The following is a 19,242-nucleotide window of genomic DNA, read 5'->3' on the forward strand; positions in this document are numbered from 1 at the left end:
CATCTCATCCTCTGCCATCCCCTCTTCCTCCCGCCTTCACTCTTTCCCAGCATCAGGGCCTTTTCCAATGAGTCAGTTCTTCGCATCAGGTGGCCAAAGTATTGGAGTTTCAGCTTCAGTATTAGTCCTTCCAATGAATATTCAGGACTGATTTCCTGGAGGATTGACTGGCTGGATCTTCTTGCTGTCCAAGGGACTCTCAAGAGTCTTCTACAACACCACAGTTCAAAAGCATCAATTCTTTGGTGCTCAGCTTTGTTTATGGTCGAACTCTCACATCCACACATGACTACTGGAAAAACCATGGCTTGCACTACACAGACCTCTGTCAGCAAAGGAATCTCTCTGCTTTTCAATGTGCTGTCTAGGCTGGTCATAGCTTTTCTTCCAAGGAGCAAGCGTCTTTTAATTTCATAGCTGTAGTCACCATCTGCAGTGATTTTGGAGCCCCCAAAAATAAAGTATCTCACTGCTTCCATTGTTTGCCCATCTATTTGCCATGAAGTGATGGGACTGGATGCCGTGATCCTACTTTTCTGCATGTTGGGTTTTAAACCAACTTTTTTACTCTCCTCTTTCACTTTCATCAAGAGGCTCTTTAGCTCTTCTTCGCTTTCTGCCATAAGTGTGGTGTCATCTGCAAATTTGAGGTTATTGATATTTCTCCCAGCAATCTTGACTCCAGCTTGTACTTCATCCAACCCAGCATTTCTCATGAGGTACTCTGCATATAAGTTAAATAAACAGGGTGAAAATATACGGCCTTGACATACTCCTTTCCCAATTTGGGACCAATCTGTTTTCCATGTCCAGTTCTAACAGTTGCTTCTTGACCTGCATACAGATTTCTCAGGAGGCAGGTCAGATGGTCTGGTATTCCCATCACTTGAAGAATTTTCCACAGTCTGTTGTGATCCACACACAGTCAAAGGCTTTGGCATAGTCAATAAAGCATAAGTAGATGTTCTTCTGGAACTCTCTTGCTTTTTTGAAGATCCAATGGATGTTGGCAATTTGGTCTCTGGTCCTCTGCCTTTGCTAAATCCAGCTTGAACAGCTGGAAGTTCACTGCTCACGTACTGCTGAATCCTGGCTTGGAGAATCTTGAGCATCACTTTGCTAGCGTGTGAGATGAGTGCAACTGTGCAGTAGTTTGAACATTCCTTGGCATTGCCTGTCTTTGGGATTGGAATGAAAACTGACCTTTTCCAGTCCTCTGGCCACTGCTGAGTTTTCCAAATTTGCTGGCATATTGAGTGCAGCACTTTCACAGCATCATCTTTTCAGATTTGAAATAGCTCAACTGCAGTTCCATCACCCCCACTAGCTTTCTTCAGAGTGATGCTTCCTGAGGCCCTCCTGACTTCGCATTCCAGGATGTCTGGCTCTAGGTGAGTGATCACACCATCGTGGATATCTGGGTCATGAAGATCTTTTTTTCTATACTTCTTCTGTGTATTCTTGCCACCTTGTCTTAATATCTTCTGCTTTTGTTAGGTCCATACAATTTCTGTCCTTTATTTTGCCCATATTTGCATGTAATGTTCCCTTGGAATCTCTAATTTTCTTGAAGACATTTCTAGTCTTTCCCATTCTGTTGTTTTCCTCTATTTCTTTGCACTGATCACTGAGAAAGGCTTTCTTATCTCTCCTTGCTATTCTTTGGAGCTCTGCATTCAAATGGGTATATCTTTCCTATTCTCCTTTGCCTTTTGCTTCTCTTTTTTCTCAGCTATTTGTAAGGCCTCCTCAGACAGCCATTTTGTCTTTTTGCATTTCTTGATAGAATAATTGTAATGCAGTTGTGGAAGCAGAAATCACTGCCAGAAGTTAATGAGTGAGGTAGAGAAAACATAGATGCTATGAATATCCTTTTGAAAAAAGAAACAGAGGGAGATAGAGGGAAATAAGAAAGGAAAGAGGGATAAGCAGGAAGGAGAGAGAGAGAGAGGAAGGGAGGTATATAAAGAGAAGGAGAGATGGAGAGAGAAAGAGAGAATGAAAAAAAGAATACCCAGCACAGTGGTTAAGATCTTGAGTTTTAGGTTCAGAGAGTAATGCTTTCAAGTCCCAGCTCCACTACTAAATACTTGCATGATTTGGAGGTAAGTTGCTTAAACTCAAGCGCCTCAGTTTTCTCTGTCAATTGAGGATCATATTATCTATTTTATAAGGCAGGTTTGAGGATTAAATAAAATGACTCATGTAAACAGTTGAGTTTGATCCACTTTCCCAAACACAGTAAAAGCTTAGTAAGTGCTAGCTTAAGGATAAATACCATTTAAATAGTCACAGGGTTGAAAAGGGGAGTTGTGGCGTTTTGTGGGTTTTTTTTTTTCCAGATATGCAAAGACTTGATTGTGCTTAACAGCCAAGAGGAATGAGTTAGTGGAGGGAAGAGAATGAATATGTAAGAAATGTTCAAGTGAAATGGAAGTTGACAAGTACTGATATTCCTGAAAAGAGTGAGGTTGAATGAGAAAGCTTCTTTCTGACATTGAAATAGGTAAGGGCAATTGAATGAGTGACATTAAGAGAAGAGGGAAAGCTGACTTGTATTTAATAAAAGAAAAAAAGCAAGACATCTGCTGAAAGGATGTAGATGTGGGGTTTAAAGCTGTACAATGCACTTGCCTTGTTGTTTCAAATTTCCCTTTGCTTTTTAGAGGCTCACACATTATTTCTACTCAAACATATTCACTTTTTCACTTTCTCCAACATGATCAGATACTGTCTTATGCCTATCTTCATAATAGAGAGAAAAATGGAAGTTCCTTTTTAAAAGATGATATTTACCACTTGGTAGATTATATTATATAAAATATATATATAATGTATGTGAATTATGAACAGTACATTCACGATATGTGAACCCTGAACAACAAGTTCAACAAGTTCAACAACTTCATGTTGAATTTCCAGATGTTCAACAACAGTACGTGAACTGTGAATTTCCAGATGGTCAAGTTGGTTTTAGAAAAGATAGAAGAACCAGAGATCAAATTGCCAACATCCGTTGGATCATCGAAAAAGCAAGATAGTTCCAGAAAAACATCTGTTTCTGTTTATTGGCTATGCCAAAGCCTTTGACTGTGTGGATCACAACAGACAGTGGGAAATTCTTCAGGAGATACGAATACCAGACCACCTTAGCTGCCTCCTGAGAAATTGGTATGCAGGTCAAGAAGCAACCATTAGAACTGAATATGGAACAACAAACTGGTTCCAAATCAGGAAAGGAGTGTGTCAGGCTCTATATTGTTACCCTGCTTGTTTAACTTATGTTATCATGAGAAACACTGGGCTGGAGGAAGCACAAGCTGGAATCAAGATTGCGGGGAGAAATATCAGTAACCTCAGATATGCAGATGACACCACCCTTATGGGAGAAAGTAAAGAAGAACTAAAGAGCCACTTGATGAAAGTGAAAGAGGAGAGTGAAAAAGTAGGCTTAATTATATATGTAAAATAAATTGCTCAGGATGCATCTCAAAAGCATTTTTAGGAGGTTTTTGTGTGTCTCCTACTGGGTCATTGATAACTATATCAAAAATGGGTTAAAGATTTACTGAGCATGGCCCAATCCATCAGACAAGATCCAGTTCCCCCCTCAGTCAGTCTCTCCCATCAGGAAGCTTCCATAAGCCTCTTATCCTTCTCCATCAGAGGGCAGACAGACTGAAAACCACAATCACAGAAAGCTAACCAATCTGGTCACAGGTACCACAGCCTTGTCAAACTCAAATAAAATATGAACCATGCTGTGTAGGGCCACCCAAGACGGACAGGTCATGGTGGAGAGTTTGGACAACAGGTGGCCCACTGGAGAAGGGAATGGCAAACCCTTCAGTATTCTTGCCTTGAAATCCCCATGAACAGTATGAAAAGGCAAAAATATAGGACACTGAAAGATGAACTCCCCAAGTTGGTATGTGCCCTATATGCTCCTGGAGATCAGTGGAGAAATAACTCCAGAAAGATTGAAGAGAAAGATCCAAAGCAAAAACAACACCCAGTCATGGATGTGACGGGTGATGGAAGTAAAGTCTGATGCTGTAAAGAGCAATATCACATAGAAACCTGGAATGTTAGGTCCATAAATCAAGGCAAATTGGAAGTGGTCAAACAGGAGATGGCAAGAATGAATGTCGACATTTTAGGAATCAGCAAACTAAAATGGACTGGAATGGGTGAATTTGACTCAGATGACCATTATATCTACTACTGTGGGCAAGAAACCCTTAGAAGAAATGGAGTAGCCATCATAGTAAACAAAAGAGTCCAAAATGCAGTACTTGGATGCAATCTCATAAACGACAGAATGATCTCTTTTCATCTCCAAGGCAAACCATTCAGTACCATGGTAATCCAAGTCTATGACCCGACCAGTAATGCTGAAGAAGCTGAAGTTGAATGGTTCTATAAAGACCTACAAGACCTTCTAGAACTAACAACCATAAAGATGTCCTTTTCATTATAGGGGACTGGAATGCAAAAGTAGGAAGTCAAGAGATACCTGGAGTAACAGGCAAATTTGGCCTTGGAGGACAGAATGAAGCAGGGCAAGGTTTAACAGAGTTTTGCCAAGAGAACACACGGGTCATAGGAAATGACTAGACCATTCTGGTATGACCTAAATCAAATCCCTTATGATTATACAGTGGAAGTGATGAATAGATTCAAGAGATTAGATTTGATAGACAGAGTGCCTGAAGAACTATGGACAGAGGTTCATGACATTGTACAGGAGGCAGAGATCAAGACCATCCCCAAGAAAAAGAAATACAAAATAGCTTACAAATAGCTGAGAAAAAAGAGAAGCAAAAGGCAAAGGAGAATAGGAAAGATATACCCATTTGAATGCAGAGCTCCAAAGAATAGCAAGGAGAGATAAGAAAGCCTTTCTCAGTGATCAGTGCAAAGAAATAGAGGAAAACAACAGAATGGGAAAGACTAGAAATGTCTTCAAGAAAATTAGAGATTCCAAGGGAACATTACATGCAAATATGGGCAAAATAAAGGACAGAAATTGTATGGACCTAACAAAAGCAGAAGATATTAAGACAAGGTGGCAAGAATACACAGAAGAAGTATAGAAAAAAAGATCTTCATGACCCAGATATCCACGATGGTGTGATCACTCACCTAGAGCCAGACATCCTGGAATGCGAAGTCAGGAGGGCCTCAGGAAGCATCACTCTGAAGAAAGCTAGTGGGGGTGATGGAACTGCAGTTGAGCTATTTCAAATCTGAAAAGATGATGCTGTGAAAGTGCTGCACTCAATATGCCAGCAAATTTGGAAAACTCAGCAGTGGCCAGAGGACTGGAAAAGGTCAGTTTTCATTCCAATCCCAAAGACAGGCAATGCCAAGGAATGTTCAAACTACTGCACAGTTGCACTCATCTCACACGCTAGCAAAGTGATGCTCAAGATTCTCCAAGCCAGGATTCAGCAGTACGTGAGCAGTGAACTTCCAGCTGTTCAAGCTGGATTTAGCAAAGGCAGAGGACCAGAGACCAAATTGCCAACATCCATTGGATCTTCAAAAAAGCAAGAGAGTTCCAGAAGAACATCTACTTATGCTTTATTGACTATGCCAAAGCCTTTGACTGTGTGTGGATCACAACAGACTGTGGAAAATTCTTCAAGTGATGGGAATACCAGACCATCTGACCTGCCTCCTGAGAAATCTGTATGCAGGTCAAGAAGCAACTGTTAGAACTGGACATGGAAAACAGATTGGTCCCAAATTGGGAAAGGAGTATGTCAAGGCCGTATATTTTCACCCTGTTTATTTAACTTATATGCAGAGTACATCATGTGAAATGCCAGGCTGGACATACTTAGTTGCTTTAGTTGTGTCTGACTCTGTGCAACCCTATAGACTGTAGCCCGCCAGCCTCCTGTGTCCATGGGATTCTCCAGGCAAGAATATTGCAGTGAGTTGCCAAGCCCTCCTCCAGGGGATCTTCCCAACCCAAGGATTGAACCCACATCTCTTATGTCTCCTGTATTGACAGGCGGGTTCTTTACCACTAGTGTGACCTGGGAAGCCCCCTACAGTAGGGCAGTCACACATGAAATAATCCCACTGAATACAGCTGCTGCTCTACCACTTTGGTAATGAAGGCTGGTATTTTAAAAATAAATAAAATAATTTTTAAAAAAGATTTAACACCACTTAGTGTTTCCTGTGAAGGAAATGGCAACCCACTCCAGTGTTCTTGCCTGGAGAATCCCAGGGATGGAGGAGCCTGGTGGACTGCCGTCTGTGGGGTCGCACAGAGTTGGACAAGACTGAAGCGACTTAGCAGCAGCAGCAGTGCTTCCTGTTAACAGCAATCCGAGGTTGATTAGCCCTATCTGTAGTTTTAAATAAACTGAGAGCAGCAGGAGAGGATGACGGGGAGAAATGATGCATCAGTCCTTAGATTTGAACATGTTTTTTGGTCTGAAAATACCATCATCATCAAGAACAGCAAACATCTGTTGAGCACTTAGTACTTGAGAGCATTTCTAAGGTCAGAGGAATGATTTTTAAATGTCACTCCTTAGTGTTGGGAGATTTATCAAAACAAAAAGTACACATCAGCTGGAAATTACTTGAACAGCTTTTTAAAAGACAAATGGGTTATTTAAATCATCCTCCTCATGTGTCTTCTAAGTTCTAAGAATCCAAGAAAATATTATTAATTTAATGTGGAATATGTATTTTATTTTTCATGCCTTTGACTTAGGATCATAATAGCTGCATTTTTTTACATGATAATACATGCTTAAATCATTTTATAATAGTTTTTAGAAACATACAGTACAGCAAATTATAAGGATCACATGTATTTTTTTCAATTTCAAAATTTGTCTCTTGAATCCATACCTTAAAGTTACTTACCAGCCGGAATGTCTTTTTTTTTTTTTTTTTAGATTCATTGAAATGTTGTTTCTTTCCAAATTTTTTTAAATTGAAGTATAGTTGATTTACAATGTTGCATTAGTTTCTGCTGTACAGCAAAGTGATTCAGTTATACATATATATACACACACATTCTTTTTATAGCTTTTCCATTATAGGGTGAGTGTCTCGATTGGAATCAGCTGAAAAAGCATGCCCTCCCCTCCCCCACAGGGAGAGACGCATCAAGTCCTAGAGAAGTACCAACTTGTTAAATCCTCAGATACTTAGAGACTCGCTTTGGAAGCCTGTTGCAGAGAGAATCTCAGGGAGAGAGGTATGAGGCAAGAAAGAAAGAAGAAAAAAAAAAAGGCTAGAAGGGAGGTTATGTTCTAAAGAAATGGCTTTTTAAAAGGAAGGGCACTTCAGGATGTTCCAAGAAGAAGCTATTCTGAAACTTTGAAGAAGCTGCTGGCCCTTCTTAATTTCAACAGAGTGGAGAGAAAGTAAGTACTAATATTAAACTGAAGTCCTAAGGGAACCTTGAGTGGCTTAGAAGCATCATCCATGAGCATGCTCTTCTGTATGGTGAAGTGGCCCCAAAGATATATGTTACAAGGTAACGTGAAAATAGAGTACCTGACTTGTATTTCAGTTTTGCTTCTTTTCTCAGCTCTGTATTTTACTGTTGTTTTATTTATTTACTTGGGGCTCATAAAGTGAATGAGAGAGAACTGGCATAACCAAGTCACCAAAAGTTTCAGCAAAAAGAAATATTAGATAGGAGTAGGAATTGGTACAACCTTTTTTAAAGGGAATTCACATTGAATTTCAAGGCACTTACAAATATTTGTAGCCTTTGACTCAATAATTCCACTTCAAGAAATCTTAAGGAAATAATCATATGTGCATAAGAAAAACATCATAATAAAAATCACCTGTAATTCCACTACCCAGAGACAATCACTCTAATTACACTCGTCTTGGTGTTATTTTCTTCCAAATTGCCTTGTTAGGCTTCTCTTTGAGGCTACCATAACAAATCATCAAAAACATAGAGACTTGAAATAATACAGACTTATTATTTTACAATTCTGTAGGTCACAAATCAGATGAAGGTCTTAGTGGGCTAAAAATCAAGGTGCCTACAGGGCGGCATTCCTTTCTGGAGGCTCTAGAGGAAAATTCATTTTCTTTCATTTTTAAGCTTCTGGAGGTCACCCACATTCCTTGGCTAAAGTTCTCTTTCCTCCAAAGCCAGCAATGTTATCTCTCTGTGCTTTCCATAAACATAGCTCCCTCTGACCACAGCAGGGAAAGGTTCTCTGCTTTGAAAGACCCATGTTATTAGATTGAGCTCGTTCAAATAATCCAGGATAATCTCCCCATTTTAAGGCCCTTAAACATAATCACATGTGCAAAGTTCTTTCTACCACGTAAGGGAACATACTCACAGGGTTTGAAAATCAGGGCACTCAAAGGCATCTTTAGGGGCTTCTGTGGTGACTCAGACAGTAAAGAATCACCTGCAGGGTAGTAGACTTGGGTTTGATCCCTGGGTTGGGAAGATCCCCTGAAGAAGGGAGTGGCAACCCACCCCAGTATTCTTACCTGGAGAATCCCTTGGACAGCAACATGAATTTTGTGACTAACACTTCTAGGAGAGAGAGAGATAGGCATCTTTGGTTGGGGAGACAGGCATTATCCTGTCTACTACAAGAATGTTTTCATGTATATTCAAAAATATATATTTTCTAAAAGTAGAAACATAAATAATTTTGCATCATGCTCTCTTTCTATTTACACATGTATAATACCAGTTCACCCCTTTCAGAACACTTTCTAGTCACTACCACCAAAGTAACCACTGTCTTAATTTATAACAGCATAGATTAGCTTTGACTGTTTTTGTAGTTATACAGAATGTATGCATTTGTATGTGGTTTCTTTCTTTCATGCAACATTATATTTATAAAATTCATCTGTATTGTTTCATATAGTTAGTTGTAGGTTGTTATGTCTCTTACTCTACAACATTCAGTTGTGTAAGCATACCACAATTTGTTTATCCATTCTAAATTGAGTATTTAGGAAATTTCTATTTGGGGGCTGGTGAGCATATGAACTTCATGACCCAGATAATCACGATGGTGTGATCACTCACCTAGAGCCAGACATCCTGGAATGTGAAGTCAAGTGGGCCTTAGGAAGCATCACTAAGAACAAAGATAGTGGAGGTGATGGAATTCCAGTTGAGCTATATCAAGTCCTAAAAGATGGTCCTGTGAAAGTACTGCACTCAATATGTCAGCAAATTTGGTAAACTCAGCAATAGCCACAAGACTGGAAAAGGTCGGTTTTCATTTCAATCCCAAAGAAAGGCAATGCCAAAGAATGCTCAAACTACTGCCCAATTGCACTCTAGTAAAGTAATACTCAAAATTCTCCAAGCCAGGCTTCAGTAATACGTGAACCGTGAACTTCCAGATGTTCAAGCTGGTTTTAGAAAAGGCAGAGGAACCAGAGATCAAATTGCCAACATCCGCTGGATCATCGAAAAAGCAAGAGAGTTCCAGAAGAACATCTATTTCTGCTTTATTGACTATGCCAAAGCCCTTGACTGTGTGGATCACAATAAACTGTGGAAAATTCTGAAACGATGGGAATATCAGACCACCTGACCTGTCTCTTGAGAAACCTGTATGCAGGTCAGGAAGCAACAGTTAGAACTGGACATGGAACAGCAGACTGATTTCAAATAGGAAAAGGAGTATGTCAAGGCTGTGTATTGTCACCCTGCTTATTTAACTTATATGCAGAGTACATCATGAGAAATGCTGGGCTGGAAGAAGCCCAAGCTGGAATCAAGATTGCTGGGAGAATGATCAATGACCTCAGATATGCAGATGACACCACCCTTCTGGCAGAAAGTGAAGAAGAACTAAAGAGCTTATTGATGAAAGTGAAAGAGGAGAGTAAAAAAGTTGGCTTAAAACTCAACATTCAGAAAATTAAGATCATGGTATCCAGTCCCATCACTTCATGGCAAATAGATGGGGAAACAGTGGCTGAATTTATTTTGGGGGGCTCCAAAATCACTGCAGATGGAGACTGCAGCCATGAAATTAAAAGATGCTTACTCCTTGGAACGAAAGTTATGACCAACCTAGATAGCATATTAAAAAGCAGAGACATTACTTTGCCAATAAAGGTCCGTCTAGTCAAGGCTATGGTTTTTTCCAGTAGTCATGTATGGATGTCAGAGTTGGACTATAAAGAAAACTGAGCACCAAAGAAATGATGCTTTTGAACTGTGGTGTTGGAGAAGACTCTTTAGAGTCCCTTGGACTGCAAGGAGATCCAGCCAGTCCATCCCAATAGAGATCAGTCCTGGGTGTTCATTGGAAGGACTGATATTGAAGCTGAAACTCCAATACTTTGGCCACCAGATGTGAAGAGCTGACTCATTTGAAAAGGCTGGGAAAGATTGAGGGCAGGAGGAGAAGGGGACAACAGAGAATGAGATGGTTGGATGGCATCACTGACTCAATGGACGTGGGTTTGCATAGACTCCAGCCATTGGTGATGGACAGGGAGGCCTAGCGTGCTGCAGTCCATGGGGTCACAAAGAGTCGGACCTGACTGAGCAAGTGAACTGAACTGAACTGAACTGAGCACATGAACAGGTTTCCCAGGTAGCTCAATGTTAAAGAATCTGTCAATGCAGGAGACATAGGTTCAATCCCTGGGTTAGGAAGATTCCCCCAGAGTAGGAAATGGCAAGACACTTCAATATTCTTGCCTGGGAAATCTCATGGACAGAGGAGCCTGGCAGGCTACAAATTATAGGGCAGCAAAAAGTTGGCACAGCTGAGTATGCATGAGCACTTGAACACAGTGTTTTGGTTATTAATATAAGAGAGGAATTGCTGTATCATAGAGCACGCATATAATTTTAGCATAAGTAGTTACTGCCAAAGCATTTTCTGACGTGATTATACCTATTTCACTCCCATTAGCAATGAGTGACAGTTTCACTTGCTCTATAGTTTGTCAGCACTTGTTATTTTTTTTAATTTGAAGACACTTTATTATGCTCAAAGTTTTCCCATTACTTTTAATTGTAGACTCTTACTTGTCAAAAAGAAAATTAATAAAAATCTATATCTTCAGGAAACTTTTGACAACATAGTTTTCCTTTATATGCTTGTCAACTTTAAATTATTACAAGTTAGATATATTTAGTCATTACATGATACCAGGAAGATCAGCCTTAAAGATATCAATAATGTCTATGCTGGTAAGTAAAATAATGGTAAAAAATGGTATTTCAGTTTTACCTTAAAAAAAAAAGCAAACAGAGTCCAGTTTGTTAATGATGGGAATACAGACTTATCTTCTTAATCTTGGATATTAAATATTTGGACTTAAAAAATAAATATTCCTGTTCTCTCAAATAGTGGCTGACATTGTCTTGGGAGCAGGCTGTCTAAAGAACCAGTCTTTCCTCCCTCAAGAGGGATCCAGGGGTACACCAAGTACAGGATCAAGAGCCGTTTGCAACATTTATCACCAAGCCCATGGAGCTACTAGCCCTGCTTACTAAATTAAAGAGAGACTGAATCTCTTTCTAAGCATCATGATGGCCATGTGGACGTCACTAGCAAGGCCACATGTGTACTACTGATAAAAGATTTTTCAAATTGCTGAATTTCCTCTTTTCATTATTTTAAAAAATATTGTTCAGCTTTAGTGTAAAAAGGGAGAGAGATTGGACAATTATATTTTTAAACAATTCCAGCACCACCCCCACCACCAAAAGGGATTCCATTTTTATTACATGATCTCTACCTCCATAGTAAAGAATTGAGGCAAAAACAAACCATGTTCTATTTCTGAACAAAGAATTCGGACTATCTAAATTATAATTCATTCCCTAGGAAATCAATTTTTGGAAATTTCAATCAGTGTTCAAAAAGAATATCCTACCCAAACCATCCAAGGAAGACTTGTACTTTCTTAGACCAGCCACACAACCATGAAGTATGGCTTCAGTATTAGACTTGGCAATCCCAAACCCCTTTTTAAACTGTATTGGTTGCTATTTACTTAATTAACTTAGAACTTGCTGTTTGGATTAGGCTGTCAAGTAACATTGGTTATCTAACTATTTAGCTGCGATTGTGTATCAGGTATGAAATCTCACACATATGAAGGAAACCTGGTGAGTCATGTATCAGATGTGCACAGAGCGCACGTGTGGATCTGAGTACAAACAAAGGTCAAAATATTTACATGGAATGTTGACCCTGACTTAAAAAGCTACTATTTTAAATTATGATATCTTTACATACAATTTGTTTTATGAATAGCCTCATATGATAATTTTTAAAAATATGCCTTTCAAATACTTGATAAAAATATATAAAATTTCACTATACTTATTTTTCTTTAAACAGGACATCTAAACTCTCTTTACAAATCAAAAGAAAAAATTTTTTTTCTTTTTGAAAGTCACAGATGCAAGAATGAGATACATATTCTCTTATACAACTATGCACATTTCTAGTATTTTGAGCTATATAATTTACTCACTGAAGATCACTAGTATCAAAGAAAAATGAGAGATCCCATCTACATATTTACAATATAATGCACCCATGGCTGATGCATGTCAGTGTATGGCAAAATCCACTACAATATTGTAAAGTAACTAGCCTCCAGTTAAAATTAAAATAAATTAATTAATTTTTTTTAAAAAGAGTCTTTCTTAAACTTCTTTAAAAACAGCAAGATTAGGATGGTATCTGGCCAATGTTAAGAAATAATTTGATGACAAAGAAATAAGTTAACATTACATGAACAGTTTTCTAAAATACATCTTATGCTGCTGCTAAGTCGCTTCAATCGTGTCCGACCCTGTGCGACCCCATAGACGACAGTCCACCAGGCTCCCCTGTCCCTGGGATTCTCCAGGCAAGAATACTGGAGTGGGTTGCCGTTTCCTTCTCATCTTATACATCTTATAGTGCAATTTCAATATGGTGATCAACTGCACATATTTGGGAAAATGATCACATTTTCTTTGACTGTATCAGTAACATGTAAAACCTACATTTAGAATAGGATGCATTCTTGTAATCTACTGGGAACATGCAAAGCCAGGTGAGTCCAGAAAGAAAGGTCTGAGAATCTATTAACAAAATTGTCCATTGTAATCAGTGCTTGTGGGTCTGTAATCACCATTCTAACTATGATTAAGCCATAAGGAAAGGTTTTTAGTTTCATATATAATAATTTTCAAAGCCTACCTTCCCTTATTAAGCATTTGTTGAGTCACTTGTATATGTAATCACAAAGCCTTCTCAAACTATAACATGAAGGCCACTCACTAAGGCAGATTTTCAGTAATTCCTTTAAAGAGAGATTCTTGAGCGCACACACTGTGACTACATGTGTCTATGTAAGAGAAACAGTTGCACTTTTGGGAGAGTAAGAGGACTCCACCTTAATGCCAGTCCAGGCGCATCTATGATGATCCACCCAAAATACACCTAAACTGTCTTGTCTGGAGTTGCTCAACACTGTAAACTTAGCATCTTCAGTGGCTAACATGCAAATGCAAAGGCAGCGACCACGTCTGAGACCAGCAGAAGCACTGGACACCCATGTATATTCTCTAGCTAACTTTCTCTATAAAAAGTTCAACCTCCTCTTGGAGGTAGAGCTCTGTATTCAAGACAGCCAGAAGGTTCAAAGTTCTGCTCAGAATACAGTACTGAGCACATTTTAATTCTGGATCTCATACTCAAACACTGTGTTTGAAATGAGACTGTAAAAAACCCTACCACCAAAATGATAACTGATTTAATCATGAGCTCTACAAAAAAAAAAAAAAGATAATTAGGAAAACTTCCCTTAGTTACGAATGTAACCAGTTCACTGGAACCCAATGTGTATCTGTCTCCAATTTGTCAAAAGTTCTTTTCAGCTCATTGAAGGCCACAGCAAGATCATCATTTACTATCAGTTCAGTTGCTCAGTCATGTCCGACTCTTTGTGACCCCATAGACTGCAGCACGCCAGGCCTCCCTGTCCATCACCAACTCCTGGAGTTTATTCAAACTAATGTCCATTGAGTCGGTGATGCCATCCAACCATCTCATCCTCTGTCGACCCCTTCTCCTGCCACCTTCAATCTTTCCCAGCATCAGGGTTTTCTCCAATGAGTCACCTCTTCGCATCAGGTGGCCAAAGTATTGGAGTTTCAGCTTCAGTCCTTCCAATGAACATTCAGGACTGATTTCCTTTAGGATAGACTGGTTGGATCTCCTTGCAGTCCAAGGGACTCTCAAGAGTCTTCTCCAACACACAGTTCAAAAGCATCAATTCTTCAGGGCTCAGATTTCTTTATAGTCCAACTATCACATCCATACATGATTACTGGAAAAACCATAGCCTTGGCTAGACGGACCTTTGTTGGCAAAGTAATGTCTCTGCTTTTTAATATGCTTTCTAGGTTGGTCATAGCTTTTCTTCCAAGGAGCAAGTGTCTTTTAACTTCAAGGCTGTAGTCACCATCTGCAGTGATTTTGGAACCAAAAAAAATTAAGTCTACCACTGTTTCCACTGTTTCCCCATCTATTTGCCATGAAGTGATGGGGCCAGATGCCATGATCTTAGGTTTCTGAATGTTGAGCTTTAAGCCATCATTTACTATAGTTTTGTCAAAAAGATGACCATACTGACTCTCCATTATCTGGGCAGATTTAATCATTTCTTGAAAGTCGTCTTCCATAAAGGGCTTCGCAGCACCTTGGTCGTCTCTGCTTGAGATAATCTTTGCATTTTTTCTTGTCTCCCTCAAACGCCCTATTGACAGAGGCCTTATAAATATCACATATGGCTTATATTCTAGTATCCTTAAGTGCTTCATTGTATGAGGCTGAACATCCAACAAACTGTTTTTAGCCAGGACAGACCAAACTGAGTCTATACTTGTGTAATAGTTGTTTTTATATTCACCATATTCAATAAACTTATTCCTCTCAAACAAATGCTTGGAAATGAAAATATATTCAACACCATCATTCTCCTGGCTTCTTCTTGGTCTGGTGGTATAGGGCACTGTCACACTGTATTGCTCTGTGTTACTGTTCAGCAGCTTTCGTTTCACTTCATTCAAACCTACTCCAACAGGACCAATCAAGACCAACCAAGTCTGTATTTCTCGTTCATCTACCGGTGATAGGGTGTTACTTCCTCATACGTGGGCACATTGGCTGTGTCATACTGGTCACTCTTCTTGCACTCATACATGGACTTATTTGTTTTCTTATCTTTCCTACTAAGATGAAAAGTTCTTCTAAAACCAGATGATTTCCTACTGGAAACTTTCAGGGGCTGGACTAATATTTCTGGTCGTCTCAGAGCCAGTCTCCTTTCCTGGAAAGGTTTAGAGGGATTCAGTCCTGCTCTGGGGTTGGCATCTCCTTCATGCTTTGCTTGCCACCACGTTGCATCATCTTGGCTCATAATCTGAAGAATATCTCCCTTTTTGAAAGAAAGCCCAGCTTCCTTACATGGAATTGCTTTATCCTCATTAGGGTCGTAGTCAAAGACGGCTTTGATAAACATCTTGCCTTCCTTTGATGGTGCCTCTTCTTTGATGCTGTGTATAATCTTAAATGTTATTGCACCCTGAGACTGAGCCAAGATCAAGATTATTTCCTGGATCATTACCCTCGACAGGTATCCCATTCACTTCCCTAAATTAATCGCCAACTTGAATAATACCACTTCTGTCTGCAGCTCATCCTCTCATGATCCTGGCCACCACGATGGCCCCAGTCTGTTCATCCTTTTTAATAGTGGCTCCCAGTGGTTCTCTATTTTTGACCAGGCAGATGATTTTCACCGAGTCTTCCTCATTGTCAATGTCATCGGGCATAGGAGGCAACACCGGATCATAATTGTTTTGAGCCACAGTGTCATGCACAGAGAGCAAAGCCTTCACCTTGGGTTTTGACAGTAGTTTCTCAGCCCCTCTCAGATCTCACTGTTTATTGGCTTGTTCTGAAGCTCCTCCGCCAGGTCATCGGCCAAGGCTGCCCATCCCTGGAGGATGGGCATGGGGTTCTGTTTCTCGTAGTAGTGAAATTTCTCATGAATCTTGACTAGTGAATTCAGGCTTTTTTCACCGAACACATCCCAGAGGAAGGTCGGGTCTTTCTGGCTGTTCATGTGTGGCTGCATCTGGGCTGGCAGAGCCACCAACAGCTCATACAGACCTGCATCGCTCCCTGAGCCTGTGAACAGAGCGGGCATGATGCTGGGGCCAGCCGGGTGCTGCCAACTCACTCCCCTGGAAGGCGGCCAAGATGCCAACCGCTGCAGCCACTCCCGGGCTGACTACCAAGGTCTGTGTGTCCCCGTGCAGGCCATTTCTGCTCCGGGTGGCCATGGCCACGGCAGGAGCGCCCTCTCTGGTGTCTGCAGGCCGGGCCAAAGTACCGAGGCTGCAACCGCGGCCACCGCTAAGGACTATCAAGCAGCCTGCGGGTTCAGCGCTGCCGTGGCAGGCGCAGGACTCACGAGCCCAACACGTGTTATTTTCTATCTTTCTCATTTTGGCAGGTGGACTCAAACATTTTTATGTTTATTATTCTCATTGTAGTTCTATAGTTGCATCTTTGGGTTTTCTTAGTTGATTAAATACAGATCTTCCTCAGCTTACCATGCAGCTACATCTCACTAAACCCATTATAAGTTGAAGATATTGTTAAGTCAAAAATGCATCTAAGACACCTGAGTTCCAGAACATCTTCACTTAACCTAGCCTATCTTCAGTGTGGTTAGAACACTTACGTTAGCCTACATTTGTTCAAAATAATCTAACACAAAGCCTATTTTATAATGAAGTATTGAATATCTCTTGTAACTTATTCAATACTGTATTGAAAGTGAAAAACAGAATGGTGTTTGCGTTGTAAGTGTATCAGTTGTTTATCCTCATGATCTCTTGACTGACAGGGACCTGGGGCTGGCTGCCATTGCCCAGCATCATGAAAGTATATCACACCATATATCACTAGCCCAGGAAAAGATCAAAATATAAAATTTGAAGTACAGTTTCTACTCAATATGTACTGCTTTTGCACCACTGTAAAGTCAAAATATCTTAAGTCTGACCATTGTTAAGTTAGGGACAATCTGTAGTTATTTAGGAATGTGTTTTGCTTTTAATTATAACTAGTTGTGTCTTTCCCTTTCAATTGTTAAGTTTTAGTTTTAGCACATTGTGATCAAATACTGTGGTCTTTATCATCACGGATTTTGGAATTTGTTTTCTTTTAGAATCTAAATGTATGATCAATTTTATAAATGTAAAAAGAGTGGTTGAAAGTAGTATATATTCTCTGTAGTCTTTTAAGTTTGCTATGACAGCCTGATTAATATCTAGATCATTTATTGTTCTTTCTACTTAATCTAAGACAGAAAGGGCGGATTAGAGATTTCCACTTCAATTGTATTTCTCTCATTTTCTCGGAAGTAGCACATGTCGTGCAGCAGCTCTCAAATTTTAGCATGCATAAGAATCGACTGGAGTACTTGTTAAAACGCAAATTTCAGAGCTCTAGAATACATCTGAGGTGACTCCTGGAGTTTGCATGTTTAGTAAGCAAGGACTAACCTTTCAGATACAATACGGTAGTGTCTCAGTGCTCTTCGAGTCATAAAGACCTAGGTCCAAATCCCGTATGTGCTCTTAACAGTGAGTACTTTGAACAATTCATTGAACTTCTCTGTGCTCAGTTTTTTCATCTGTAAAATGGGAATAATTACCATGTCTACCACATTGTGATGTTCTGAACATTAAATTAGTTAATGCATGTGAAAACAGTAGTACAGAATCTGGCCACACTGTTAATTACTATGTAAGGCTATTCACTGACCATATCCTAGTTTTTCAATGTAAAGTGACTCTGCCTCATTTATTGAATTCTTCTTTGATTATTATTCATCACCACCTATACATTATATTTTTCTATTATATCTTTGCTCATTTAAAAAATAGTTTTAACTTCTAAGGCACTTTAGATGTCTCTCGTAAGTTGCAAATAGTATTTTCTTATCAATTCAGTCTGAAACTTTATTAGAGGCGTTAACTCATTTACATTTGCTTTATCCTCAATAGCCTCTTTTTGCTTTAATATTTTCATGTCTTTATGCTATTGATTTAATGTACTATATTTTTCTTTGGTTTTTGTTCAGATGTTTGGAAGAAATTAAGCATCTTATAAATTTACCTTTGTGTTTAAAATTTATTTTTTTAGATGAAAATGCTTTTTTAAATTTAGTTTTAATTGGAGGATAATTGCTTTACAATATTGTATTGGTTTCTGCCATGTATATACCTATATTTATCTTGTCAGTGTTAGGTATGAAATGGTATTTCTTGATTCTCCTGACACTATCAGTAATGTAAATAGGGTAATGTTTTACATAGCTAGATATTCATAAGTCTTACCATGAATTTAAAAAATTTAATCAGGAAATATCTGATCTTGCCTAATTTATTTTGTATTATATTGACCTTTTTCAGCTCACAGTTTTCTTCTAAACTTTGGTTTTTCATTTTATTTGATCTGTTCTTCATGTAATTGGAAGGTTTTGATCTCCTAGATCAGTTCTCCCTACCTTATTACATTTTTTTTTTCATTCTGGAATAATTTTTTAAAGGCCTTTAGGATTTGACTGTGACCACTAAACAGTATCAGGCTCTCCAGTATTATTTCCATATCCCTTACTGTACTCAAAAGGCAGTTACTCAACCCTCACAAAATATATAACTTATCTCTGATGTAGAATAAAAATAAAATGGATGTAGTGTAAACACAATAAAGTAACTAAATGGACTGAGCTTTGGTGTCTGTAAGAACAAAGTTCTAAATGTCATAAGTCTGCTATATTTTTCTATCCCTCATTGTGTGCCTATTTGGTGGAAGAACTCTTTCTATATAGATGCCCTGAACTTAGTGTGTATTGCCTGCAGAAACAAGGCCCACAGACTTTGCCTCTGCCTACTTCTCCAGCTGTATTTTGTTTTACTTTGTAGTCTTGTTATACTGAATTGCTTCTACCCTGTCAAATACTCTATCAGTCAGAATACTTGTGACTTTAGATAGAAAACACCTACTCAAACTAGCTCAAGTAATGAGAATATGAACTAAAACTAGAGGTCCAAAGAATGGAAGGCTCTCGATATGATAGAAATCAATTGTCACTCAATTACTACTATGAAATATTTCAATTTATTTCAGTTTTGTGTTAGACTCTCTACAGTTT

The 19,242-nt window shown here is 39.1% G+C and overlaps 1 pseudogene; it reads right to left on the reverse strand.

Moving 5' to 3' along the window:
• Positions 1-13,816: 13,816 nt before the first annotated feature.
• On the reverse strand, positions 13,817-16,221 carry LOC122690199 (annotated as a pseudogene).
• Between the last annotated feature and the right edge of the window lie 3,021 nt (positions 16,222-19,242).

This window comes from Cervus elaphus, chromosome X (assembly GCF_910594005.1).
Source record: "Cervus elaphus chromosome X, mCerEla1.1, whole genome shotgun sequence".
Lineage (NCBI taxonomy): Eukaryota > Metazoa > Chordata > Mammalia > Artiodactyla > Cervidae > Cervus > Cervus elaphus.